Source organism: Oncorhynchus gorbuscha, linkage group LG05 (genome assembly GCF_021184085.1).
Source record: "Oncorhynchus gorbuscha isolate QuinsamMale2020 ecotype Even-year linkage group LG05, OgorEven_v1.0, whole genome shotgun sequence".
NCBI classification, from domain to species: domain Eukaryota; kingdom Metazoa; phylum Chordata; class Actinopteri; order Salmoniformes; family Salmonidae; genus Oncorhynchus; species Oncorhynchus gorbuscha.
In genome coordinates this window covers 89,011,867-89,024,366 of record NC_060177.1, presented here as the reverse complement: position 1 = coordinate 89,024,366, position 12,500 = coordinate 89,011,867, and the positions used below count along the sequence as shown (strand labels likewise).

At 47.1% G+C, this 12,500-nt stretch overlaps 1 protein-coding gene across 1 annotated transcript in view; it reads right to left on the bottom strand.

Moving 5' to 3' along the window:
• The window catches only part of LOC124034958 (extracellular matrix organizing protein FRAS1-like), a 165,402-nt gene that overhangs the window by 39,567 nt on the left and 113,335 nt on the right, over window positions 1–12,500 (bottom strand). The window lies entirely within an intron of this gene.

The window sequence follows — 12,500 nt, the reverse complement described above, 5'->3', positions numbered from 1 at the left end:
ACTAACACCTCTCTCAGAGCCTTCACAGTCAGCCCACTAACACCTCTCTCAGAGCCTTCACAGTCAGCCCACTAACACCTCTCTCAGAGCCTTCACAGTCAGCCCACTAACACCTCTCTCAGAGCCTTCACAGTCAGCCCACTAACACCTCTCTCAGAGCCTTCACAGTCAGCCCACTAACACCTCTCTCAGAGCCTTCACAGTCAGCCCACTAACACCTCTCTCAGAGTCTTCACAGTCAGCCCACTAACACCTCTCTCAGAGCCTTCACAGTCAGCCCACTAACACCTCTCTCAGAGCCTTCACAGTCAGCCCACTAACACCTCTCTCAGAGCCTTCACAGTCAGCCCACTAACACCTCTCTCAGAGTCTTCACAGTCAGCCCACTAACACCTCTCTCAGAGCCTTCACAGTCAGCCCACTAACACCTCTCTCAGAGCCTTCACAGTCAGCCCACTAACACCTCTCTCAGAGCCTTCACAGTCAGCCCACTAACACCTCTCTCAGAGCCTTCACAGTCAGCCCACTAACACCTCTCTCAGAGCCTTCACAGTCAGCCCACTAACACCTCTCTCAGAGCCTTCACAGTCAGCCCACTAACACCTCTCTCAGAGCCTTCACAGTCAGCCCACTAACACCTCTCTCAGAGCCTTCACAGTCAGCCCACTAACACCTCTCTCAGAGCCTTCACAGTCAGCCCACTAACACCTCTCTCAGAGCCTTCACAGTCAGCACACTAACACCTCTCTCAGAGCCTTCACAGTCAGCCCCACTAACACCTCTCTCAGAGCCTTCACAGTCAGCCCCACTAACACCTCTCTCAGAGCCTTCACAGTCAGCACACTAACACCTCTCTCAGAGCCTTCACAGTCAGCACACTAACACCTCTCTCAGAGCCTTCACAGTCAGCACACTAACACCTCTCTCAGAGCCTTCACAGTCAGCCCACTAACACCTCTCTCAGAGCCTTCACAGTCAGCCCACTAACACCTCTCTCAGAGCCTTCACAGTCAGCCCACTAACACCTCTCTCAGAGCCTTCACAGTCAGCACACTAACACCTCTCTCAGAGCCTTCACAGTCAGCCCCACTAACACCTCTCTCAGAGCCTTCACAGTCAGCCCACTAACACCTCTCTCAGAGCCTTCACAGTCAGCCCACTAACACCTCTCTCAGAGCCTTCACAGTCAGCCCCACTAAACACCTCTCTCAGAGCCTTCACAGTCAGCCCACTAACACCTCTCTCAGAGCCTTCACAGTCAGCCCACTAACACCTCTCCACAGTAAAATCACAGTGTATCTGAGAAGAGCGGAACCCAACCATGAAGCATCACGGCCCAATAAATGACATGGTACAAAACAGGCCTATAGATGGAGTGCAAACAGTACAGACATCTACCAGATAGCAATTAGTAGCCACAAAATACAATCTCTCCTGGACAACTTTTTAGCCTTAACATTCTCCTACAGCAATGATGGTGTGAATTTGGATGTTTGGAACATAAACTTTATATTTGACAAATTAGCCTCCTTGGCTAATTTAAAGAAGCATAAGAGCAAACCAGAAATAACAGATAATGAAACATGGTTTGATAATGATTGCACAAATCTAAGAAAGTCATTGAGAAATATATCTAATCAAAAACACAGAGAACCAGACAGCAAAAATATAGGCCTTCAATATGGGGAAACACTGAAGCAATACAAACATACCCTTAAGAACAAAAAAGGAAGAGAACATTAGAAATGTAACCCCTAAAGAGGGGTTACAGCAGCACCTAGATCGTCTTCACAGGTTCTGTCAGACCTGGGCTCTGACCGTTAACCACAGGTTCTGTCAGACCTGGGCTCTGACCGTTAACCACAGGTTCTGTCAGACCTGGGCTCTGACCGTTAACCACAGGTTCTGTCAGACCTGGGCTCTGACCGTTAACCACAGGTTTTGTCAGACCTGGGCTCTGACCGTTAACCACAGGTTCTGTCAGACCTGGGCTCTGACCGTTAACCACAGGTTTTGTCAGACCTGGGCTCTGACCGTTAACCACAGGTTCTGTCAGACCTGGGCTCTGACCGTTAACCACAGGTTCTGTCAGACCTGGGCTCTGACCGTTAACCACAGGTTCTGTCAGACCTGGGCTCTGACCGTTAACCACAGGTTCTGTCAGACCTGGGCTCTGACCGTTAACCACAGGTTTTGTCAGACCTGGGCTCTGACCGTTAACCACAGGTTCTGTCAGAACAGGGTTCTGACCGTTATCCACAGGTTCTGTCAGACCAGGGCTCTGACCGTTAACCACAGGTTCTGTCAGACCAGGGCTCTGACCGTTAACCACAGGTTTTGTCAGACCTGGGCTCTGACCGTTAACCACAGGTTCTGTCAGAACAGGGTTCTGACCGTTATCCACAGGTTCTGTCAGACCAGGGCTCTGACCGTTAACCACAGGTTCTGTCAGACCAGGGCTCTGACCGTTAACCACAGGTTTTGTCAGACCTGGGCTCTGACCGTTAACCACAGGTTCTGTCAGACCTGGGCTCTGACCGTTAACCACAGGTTCTGTCAGACCTGGTCTCTGACCGTTAACCACAGGTTCTGTCAGACCTGGGCTCTGACCGTTAACCACAGGTTTTGCCAGACCTGGGCTCTGACCGTTAACCACAGGTTCTGTCAGACCTGGGCTCTGACCGTTAACCACAGGTTCTGTCAGACCAGGGCTCTGACCGTTAACCTAAAAAACCCAAATATAATGATATTCCAAAAAAGGTCTGTAAATAAGGATGACAAGTATAAATTCTATTCAAACACAGTTCTATTAGAACACACCAAAAACTACACATATCTAGGACTAAATATCAGTAACACAGGTAGCTTTCACTTGGCTGTGAATGAGCTGAGAGACAAAGCAAGAAGATTATCCTATGCCATTAAAAGAAACATTAAAATAGAAATTCCAATTAGAATCTGGCTCAATTTTTTTTCAATCAGTTATAGAACCAATTGCTCTATATGGCAGTGAAGTATGGGGTCCAATCTCTAATAATGAATTGAGCAAATGGGACAAACATCCAATTGAAATACTGCATGCAGAGTTTTGCAAGACTGTATTGCAACTGCAAAAAAAACTCCAAATACGCATGTAGAGCAGAATTGGGCCAAAACCCCCTCCTCATTCAAACGGAAAAAAGAGCCATCACATTTTACAACCATCTAAAAACAAGTGACCCCAAAACATTCCATGACACAGCTCTACAACGTCAAGAGATTAAAAAAGAGAAGAGTCCCCTCAGCCAGCTGGTTCTGAGCCTCAGTTCACCAACTCAAACCAACCCCATAGATTCTCAGGACAGCACTCAGAAAATATGGCCCAAGCAAATCATCACAAAACAAAAATAAAAATATATCACCTATTGGAAAGACACCACAAAAAATCTAAGTAAACTTCAATGCTATTTGGCTCTAAACAGACAGTACATGGTGGCAGACTATCTGACCACTGTGACTGATAGAAAACTGAGGAAAACAATGATTAGCTACAGACTCAGGATATAGAGACCGGTCGTTACAGGCAAACCTGGCTGTGACAGGCTGTGCTCACTCTGCTCCAGAGAGAGAGAGAGAGAGAGAGAAATAGAGAGAGAGAGAGAGAGAGAGAGAGAGAGAGAGAGAGAGAGAGAGAGAGAGAGAGAGAGAGAGAGAGAGAGAGAGAGAGAGAGAGAGAGAGAGAGAGAGAGAGAGAGAGAGAAATAGAGAGATAGAAATAGAGAGAGAGAAATAGAGAGAAAGAGAGAGAGAGAGAGGGGGGAGAGGGAGAGAGAAAAAGGAGAGAGAGAGAGAGAAAAGGAGAGAGAGAGAGAGAGAGAGAGAGAGAGAGAGAGAGAGAGAGAGAGAGAGAGAGAGAGAGAGAGAGAGAGAGAGAGAGAGAGAGGGGAGAGGGAAAAGGAGAGGGAGAGGGAGAACGGAGAGAGAGAGAGAGAGAGAGAGAGAGAGAGAGAGAGAGAGAGAGAGAGAGAGAGAGAGAGAGAGAGAGAGAGAGACCACACACATTTCTTTCCACGTGGCCGTGGGGTGAGACAGGGATGCAGCTTAAGCCCCAGCCTCTTCACCATATATATCAATGAATTGGCGAGGGCACTAGACAAGTCTGCAGCACCCGGCCTAGAATCTGAAGTCAAATGTCTACTGTTTGCTGATGATCTAATGCTTCTGTCACAACCAAGGAGGGTCTACAGCAGCACCTAGATCTTCTGCACATATTCTGCCAGACCTGGGCCCTGACAGACCTGGGCCCTGACAGACCTGGGCCCTGACAGTAAATCTCAGTAAGACCAAAATAATGGTGTTCCAAAAAAGGTCCATTTGCCAGGACCACAAATACAAATTCCATCTAGACACCGTTGCCCTCGAGCACACAAAAAACTATACATACCTCGGCCTAAACATCAGTACCACAGGTATCTCCCACCTAGCTGTGAACGATCTGAGAGACAAGAAGGGCCTTCTATGCCATCAAAAGAAACATAAAATTCAACATACCAATTAGAATCTGGCAAAAAATACTTGAATCAGTTATAGAACCCATTGCCCTTTATGGTTGTGAGGTCTGGGATCTGCTCACCAACCAAGAGTTGACCAAATGGGAGAAATACCAAAATAAGACTCTGAATGCAGAAATCTGCAAAAAAATATCCCCTGTGTACAACGTAAAACACCAAATAAATCATGCAGAGCAGAGTTAGGCCGATACCTACTAATTATCAAAATCCAGAAAAGAGCTGTTCAATTCTACAACCACCTAAAAGGAAGCGATTCCCAAACCTCCCATAAATAACAAAGCCATCACCTACAGAGAGATGAACCTGGAGAAGAGTCCCCTAAGGAAGCTGGTCCTGGGGCTCTGTTCACAAACACAAACAGACCCCACAGAGCCCCAGGACAGCAACACCATTAGACCCAACCAAATCATGAGAAAACAAAAGGATCAATACTTCACACATTGGAAAGAATTAACAAAAAAACAGCAAACTAGAATGCTACTTGGCCCTAAACAGAGAGAATACAGTGGCAGAATACCTGTCCACTGTGACTGACCCTAAACAGAGAGTACACAGTGGCAGAATACCTGACCACTGTGACTGACCCTAAACAGAGAGTACACAGTGGCAGAATACCTGACCACTGTGACTGACCCTAAACAGAGAGTACACAGTGGCAGAATACCTGACCACTGTGACTGACCCTAAACAGAGAGTACACAGTGGCAGAATACCTGTCCACTGTGACTGACCCAAACTTAAGGAAAGCTTTGACTATGTACCGACTCAGTGAGCATAGCCTTGCTATTGAGAAAGGCCGCCGTAGGCAGACATGGCTCTCAAGAGAAGACAGGCTATGTGCACACTGCCCACAAAATGAGGTGGAAACTGAGCTGCACTTCCTAACCTCCTGTCCAACGTATGATCGTATTAGAGACACATATTTCCCTCAGATTACACAGACCCGCAAATAATTTGAAAAAGTGTGTGCCACCACAGCAGAAAGATTTGTGACCTGTTGCCACGAGAACCAGTGAAGAACACACACCATTGGAACTTTTGCGAGGGTCATGTTTACCTTATTTCACCTGCTTTGGCAGTGTTAGCATATGATTCACATGCCAATAAAGCACTTTTGAATTGAATTGAGAGAGAGAGATGAACTTCGAGAATAGACAGCCGAGGAGATCTGAGGATAGCTGAGGTTTTATATATGACTGTAATGACTCTAGTCTCTACTGGCTCTTCTTGTTAGAGTAGAGAAGATAAATCTGATGAAAGATTTAACACCAGATCCACAGCCGTTAAAGATTCATCTGAGTTGGAAAAGACTCTAGTCCAGAGCTGATAGATTCACCCTGCTGGATCCGTTAAATATTAAACGAGCTGGGCCATTTAGGAGCTGTTTACCATAATCTGAGTCAGATTCAGGGTCACCTCGGAACAGAAGAGAGTACATAGTACTTCTGAGCGATTAACTGTCTGTTAGTATTTGATTTTTTTAAACAACTAATTGACTGACTTTGGTTTAATTATTTAACATTCTATTTTGTTAGCTTTTTATCTCTGAGCTCAATGTGCACATCACACAGTTTCTCTAGAGATAAATCAGATCTAGACTGAACTGTGAGATGTAGTAAGGAGTCGTAGTTTCCAACAGGCCAACATTCTACATAGTTTAGCGCATAAAAAATATAGTAATTAACTACAATAACCACAATCCATTGCACATCTACTTGTCCGGTCTGTGATTGTGAGGTAATATAGAGAGCAGCTGTTTCTTAGAGAGTTCTCTACCTGAAAATATATGATCTAAGTGATTGATGGTATCCAGATGTCATAATAGTGATTTTGAATTTAACCTTTATTTAACTAGGCAAGTCGGTTAAGAACAAATTATTATTTTCAATGACGGCCTACCGGGGAACAGTGGGGTTTACTGCCTTGTTCAAGGGGCAGAACGACAGGTCAGGGGATCCAATCATGCAACCTTTCGCAAGGCACTGTATTTCATACATATCTGTTTTATCATTTAGAAATGAAACTACTTCATGTACAGTATCTAGCTAGTCCCCCCAATTGAAGGTGTCATAAGTACTTGGACAAATTCTATTATTGTGTATTTAAGTGGTCAAAAGTTTAGAATTTGGTCAAATATTCCTAGCATGCAATTATTACATCAAACTTGTGATTCTACAAACTTGTTGGATGCTTTTGTAATTTGGTTTGGATGTGTTTGGGGTTGTGCACAATAGAAATGAATGGTAAATAATGCATTGTGTGGGCCTCCCGAGTGCATCGCAGTGAGAGCTGTGCCACTAGAGATTCTGGGGTCGAGTCCAGGCTCTGTCGCAGCCTCCCGAGTGCATCGCAGTGAGAGCTGTGCCCCTAGAGATTCTGGGGTCGAGTCCAGGCTCTGTCGCAGCCTCCCGAGTGCAGCGCAGTGCGAGCTGTGCCACTAGAGATTCTGGGGTCGAGTCCAGGCTCTGTCGCAGCCTCCCGAGTGCATCGCAGTGAGAGCTGTGCCCCTAGAGATTCTGGGGTCGAGTCCAGGCTCTGTCGCAGCCTCCCGAGTGCAGCGCAGTGCGAGCTGTGCCCCTAGAGATTCTGGGGTCGAGTCCAGGCTCTGTCGCAGCCTCCCGAGTGCAGCGCAGTGCGAGCTGTGCCCCTAGAGATTCTGGGATCGAGTCCAGGCTCTGTCGCAGCCTCCCGAGTGCAGCGCAGTGCGAGCTGTGCCCCTAGAGATTCTGGGGTCGAGTCCAGGCTCTGTCGCAGCCTCCCGAGTGCATCGCAGTGCGAGCTGTGCCCCTAGAGATTCTGGGGTCGAGTCCAGGCTCTGTCGCAGCCTCCCGAGTGCATCGCAGTGCGAGCTGTGCCCCTAGAGATTCTGGGGTCGAGTCCAGGCTCTGTCGCAGCCTCCCGAGTGCAGCGCAGTGCGAGCTGTGCCCCTAGAGATTCTGGGGTCGAGTCCAGGCTCTGTCGCAGCCTCCCGAGTGCAGCGCAGTGAGAGCTGTGCCCCTAGAGATTCTGGGGTCGAGTCCAGGCTCTGTCGCAGCCTCCCGAGTGCAGCGCAGTGCGAGCTGTGCCCCTAGAGATTCTGGGGTCGAGTCCAGGCTCTGTCGCAGCCTCCCGAGTGCATCGCAGTGCGAGCTGTGCCCCTAGAGATTCTGGGGTCGAGTCCAGGCTCTGTCGCAGCCGGCCGCGACCGGGAGACAACATGGGGCGGCGCACAATTGGCCCAGCGTCGTTCAGGTTTGGTCGGCAGGCATGTCCTTGTCCCATCGCGCACTAGCGACTCCTGCGGCGGGCCGGGCTCAGTGCACGCTGACACGGTCACCAGGTGTAACGGTGTTTCCTCCGACACATTGGTGCGGCTGGCTTTAAGTGGGCATTGTGTCAAGAAGCAGTGAGGCTTGGTTGGGTTGTGTTTCGAAAGACGTACAGTTCTCGATCTTCGTCTTTCCCGAGTCCGTACGGGAGTTGCAGAGATGAGACAAGAATGTAACAACCAATTGTATACCACGAAAAAGGGTCCAAAAAGTATGTATTATTTTTATTATTACTTTTGGAGTCACTTTTATTGTAAATAAGAATCTAATATATTTCTGAACACTTCTACGTTAATGTGGATGCTACCATGATTACTGATAATCGTGAATGAATTGTGAATAATGATGAGAGAGGAAGTCACTGAGGCATAACTCTGTAATTTTCTCGCACATTATTATTCATTATGATCTTATCATGGTAGCATCCACATTAACGTAGAAGTCACAAGCGTGATGAAGTCATTGTATGTATGAGTGTCTGGCCATGCAGAAAAGATGAGTGTAGTCTCTCCATGGCCCAGAAGTGTCAGCAGACATATTTAATTGAACACTGTTTGGCTGAGTGGAGAACAGAGGAGGGAGGGATAACTCCACTGTTTGGCTGAGTGGAGAACAGAGGAGGGAGGGATAACTTCACTGTTTGGCTGAGTGGAGAATAGAGGAGGGAGGGATAACTCCACTGTTTGGCTGAGCGGAGAACAGAGGAGGGAGGGATAACTCCACTGTTTGGCTGAGCGGAGAATAGAGGAGGGAGGGATAACTCCACTGTTTGGCTGAGTGGAGAACAGAGGAGGGAGGGATAACTTCACTGTTTGGCTGAGTGGAGAACAGAGGAGGGAGAGATAACTTCACTGTTTGGCTGAGTGGAGAATAGAGGAGGGATGGATAACTCCACTGTTTGGCTGAGTGGAGAACAGAGGAGGGAGAGATAACTTCACTGTTTGGCTGAGTGGAGAATAGAGGAGGGAGGGATAACTCCACTGTTTGGCTGAGTGGAGAACAGAGGAGGGAGGGATAACTCCACTGTTTGGCTGAGTGGAGAATAGAGGAGGGAGGGATAACTCCACTGTTTGGCTGAGTGGAGAATAGAGGAGGGAGGGATAACTCCACTGTTTGGCTGAGTGGAGAACAGAGGAGGGAGAGATAACTTCACTGTTTGGCTGAGTGGAGAACAGGGAGGGAGAGATAACATTAATGTTTGGCTGAGTGGAGAACAGGGAGGGAGAGATAACATTAATGTTTGGCTGAGTGGAGAACAGGGAGGGAGAGATAACATTAATGTTTGGCTGAGTGGAGAACAGGGAGGGAGAGATAACATTAATGTTTGGCTGAGTGGAGAACAGGGAGGGAGAGATCACATTAATGTTTGGCTGAGTGGAGCACAGGGAGGGAGAGATCACATTAATGTTTGGCTGAGTGGAGAACAGGGAGGGGGAGATCACATTAATGTTTGGCTGAGTGGAGAACAGGGAGGGAGATATCACATTAATGTTTGGCTGAGTGGAGAACAGGGAGGGAGAGATCACATTAATGTTTGGCTGAGTGGAGAACAGGGAGGGGGAGATCACATTAATGTTTGGCTGAGTGGAGAACAGGGAGGGAGAGATAACATTAATGTTTGGCTGAGTGGAGAACAGGGAGGGAGATAACATTAATGTTTGGCTGAGTGGAGAACAGGGAGGGAGAGATAACATTAATGTTTGGCTGAGGGAGAACAGGGAGGGAGAGATAACATTAATGTTTGGCTGAGTGGAGAACAGGGAGGGAGAGATAACATTAATGTTTGGCTGAGTGGAGAACAGGGAGGGAGAGATAACATTAATGTTTGGCTGAGTGGAGAACAGGGAGGGAGAGATAACATTAATGTTTGGCTGAGTGGAGAACAGGGAGGGAGAGATAACATTAATGTTTGGCTGAGTGGAGAACAGGGAGGGAGAGATCACATTAATGTTTGGCTGAGTGGAGCACAGGGAGGGAGAGATCACATTAATGTTTGGCTGAGTGGAGAACAGGGAGGGGGAGATCACATTAATGTTTGGCTGAGTGGAGAACAGGGAGGGAGAGATCACATTAATGTTTGGCTGAGTGGAGAACAGGGAGGGAGAGATCACATTAATGTTTGGCTGAGTGGAGAACAGGGAGGGGGAGATCACATTAATGTTTGGCTGAGTGGAGAACAGGGAGGGAGAGATAACATTAATGTTTGGCTGAGTGGAGAACAGGGAGGGAGAGATAACATTAATGTTTGGCTGAGTGGAGAACAGGGAGGGAGAGATCACATTAATGTTTGGCTGAGTGGAGAACAGGGAGGGAGAGATCACATTAATGTTTGGCTGAGTGGAGAACAGGGAGGGAGAGATCACATTAATGTTTGGCTGAGTGGAGAACAGGGAGGGAGAGATAACGCCAGGGAGGGAGCGATCACATTAATGTTTGGCTGAGTGGAGAACAGGGAGGGAGAGATAACGCCAGGGAGGGAGAGATCACATTAATGTTTGGCTGAGTGGAGAACAGGGAGGGAGAGATCACATTAATGTTTGGCTGAGTGGAGAACAGGGAGGGAGAGATAACATTAATGTTTGGCTGAGTGGAGAACAGGGAGGGAGAGATAACGCCAGGGAGGGAGAGATAACGCCAGGGAGGGAGAGATAACGAGTTCAAAACAACTGAATGTATGTGCCTTAGAAGTACAATGAGCAAAAATAAGTGTTGGTCCCATGTTTAAATAAAAGACCCCAGAAATGTTCCATACTCACAAAAAAAGCTTATTTCTCTAAGATGTTTCATTTCTCTAAAATGCCCATATTTGTCTACATCCTGTTAGTGAGCGTTTCTCTAAAATGCCCATATTTGTCTACATCCTGTTAGTGAGCGTTTCTCTAAAATGCCCATATTTGTCTACATCCTGTTAGTGAGCGTTTCTCTAAAATGCCCATATTTGTCTACATCCTGTTAGTGAGCGTTTCTCTAAAATGGCCATATTTGTCTACATCCTGTTAGTGAGCGTTTCTCTAAAATGCCCATATTTGTCTACATCCTGTTAGTGAGCGTTTCTCTAAAATGGCCATATTTGTCTACATCCTGTTAGTGAGCGTTTCTCTAAAATGCCCATATTTGTCTACATCCTGTTAGTGAGCGTTTTTCCTTTGCCAAGATAATCCATCCACCTGACAGATGTGGCATGTCAAGAAGCTGATTAAACAGCATGATTCATATCCAGCACACCGTGCTGGGGGACAAAAAAAAGGCCACTCACTTTAAAATGTGAAGTTTAATCACACAACACAATGCCACAGATGTCTCAAGTTGCAGTTGGCACGCTGACTGCAGGAATGCCCAGCAAAGCTGTTGCCAGAGACCACGTGTAACCACGCCAGCCCCATGACCTCCATATCTGGCTTCTTCACCTGCGGGATCGTCTGAGACCAGCCACCTGGACAGCTGAATAAACTGGGTTTGCATAACCAAAGAATTTAGTCACAGACTGTCTCAGGGAAGCTCATCTGCATGCTTTTCGTCCTTCGCAGGGTCTGGACCTGACTGGACCTGACTGGACCTGACTGGACCTGACTGGACCTGGGACCGTGCGTTATCATGCTGAAACATGAGGTGATGGTGGCAGATGAATGCCACGACAATGGGCCTCAAGGATCTCATCACGCTATCTCTGTGTATTCAAATTGCCATCGATAAAATGCAATTGTGTTCATTTTCCGTGTCTTATGCCTGCCCATACCATAACCCCACCGCCACCATGGGCCACTCTGTTCACAACGTTGACATCAGCAAACCGCTTTCCCACACAACGCCTGGCACGCTGTCTGCCATCAGCCCGGCACACTCCAGCGTGCCAGTGGCCATCGAAGATGAGCAGTTCATAGATACATACGTGATGAGATGCTGAGGCCCATTGTCGTGGCATTCATCCACCGCCATCACCTCATGTTTCAGCGTGATAATGCCCCGTCCCATGTCGCAAGGATCTGTACACAATTCCTGGAATCCATGGCCTGCAAACTCACCAGATATGTCACCCATTGAGCATGTTTGGGATGCTCTGGATTGGCGTGTACAACTGCTTGTTCCAGTTCCCGCCAATATGCAGCAACTTCGCACAGCCATTGAAGAGGAGTGGGACAAGATTCCACAGGCCACAATCAACAGCCTGATCAACTCTATGTGAAGGAGATGTGTCTCTGCATGAGACAAATGGTGGTCACACCAGATACTGACTGGTTTTCTGATGCACACCCCCTACCCTTTTTCAGGTATCTGTGACCAACAGATGTATATCTGTATTCCCAGTCATGTGAAATCCATAGATTAGGGCCTAATGAATTTATTTTCATTGACTGGTTACCTTCTATGAACTGCAACAGTAAAATCTTTGAGTTTATATTTTTGTTCAGTGTACTTTTCACATACAAACATTATATGTCCGAACAATTACGCCTCCCAAAAATCACACTGACAATGGGGGTAGAACATTTATTTTGATTGGTGATTTACCAGAGTGCCATCAGTAGCCTGATTTCAGATGTATCCATGTAAATAGGATTATCAGGGAAATGGTTATTGTTGCAAAGCACATAAACACTCACAACAAACTATTATTATAATCTCACTATCCACAATAATCATA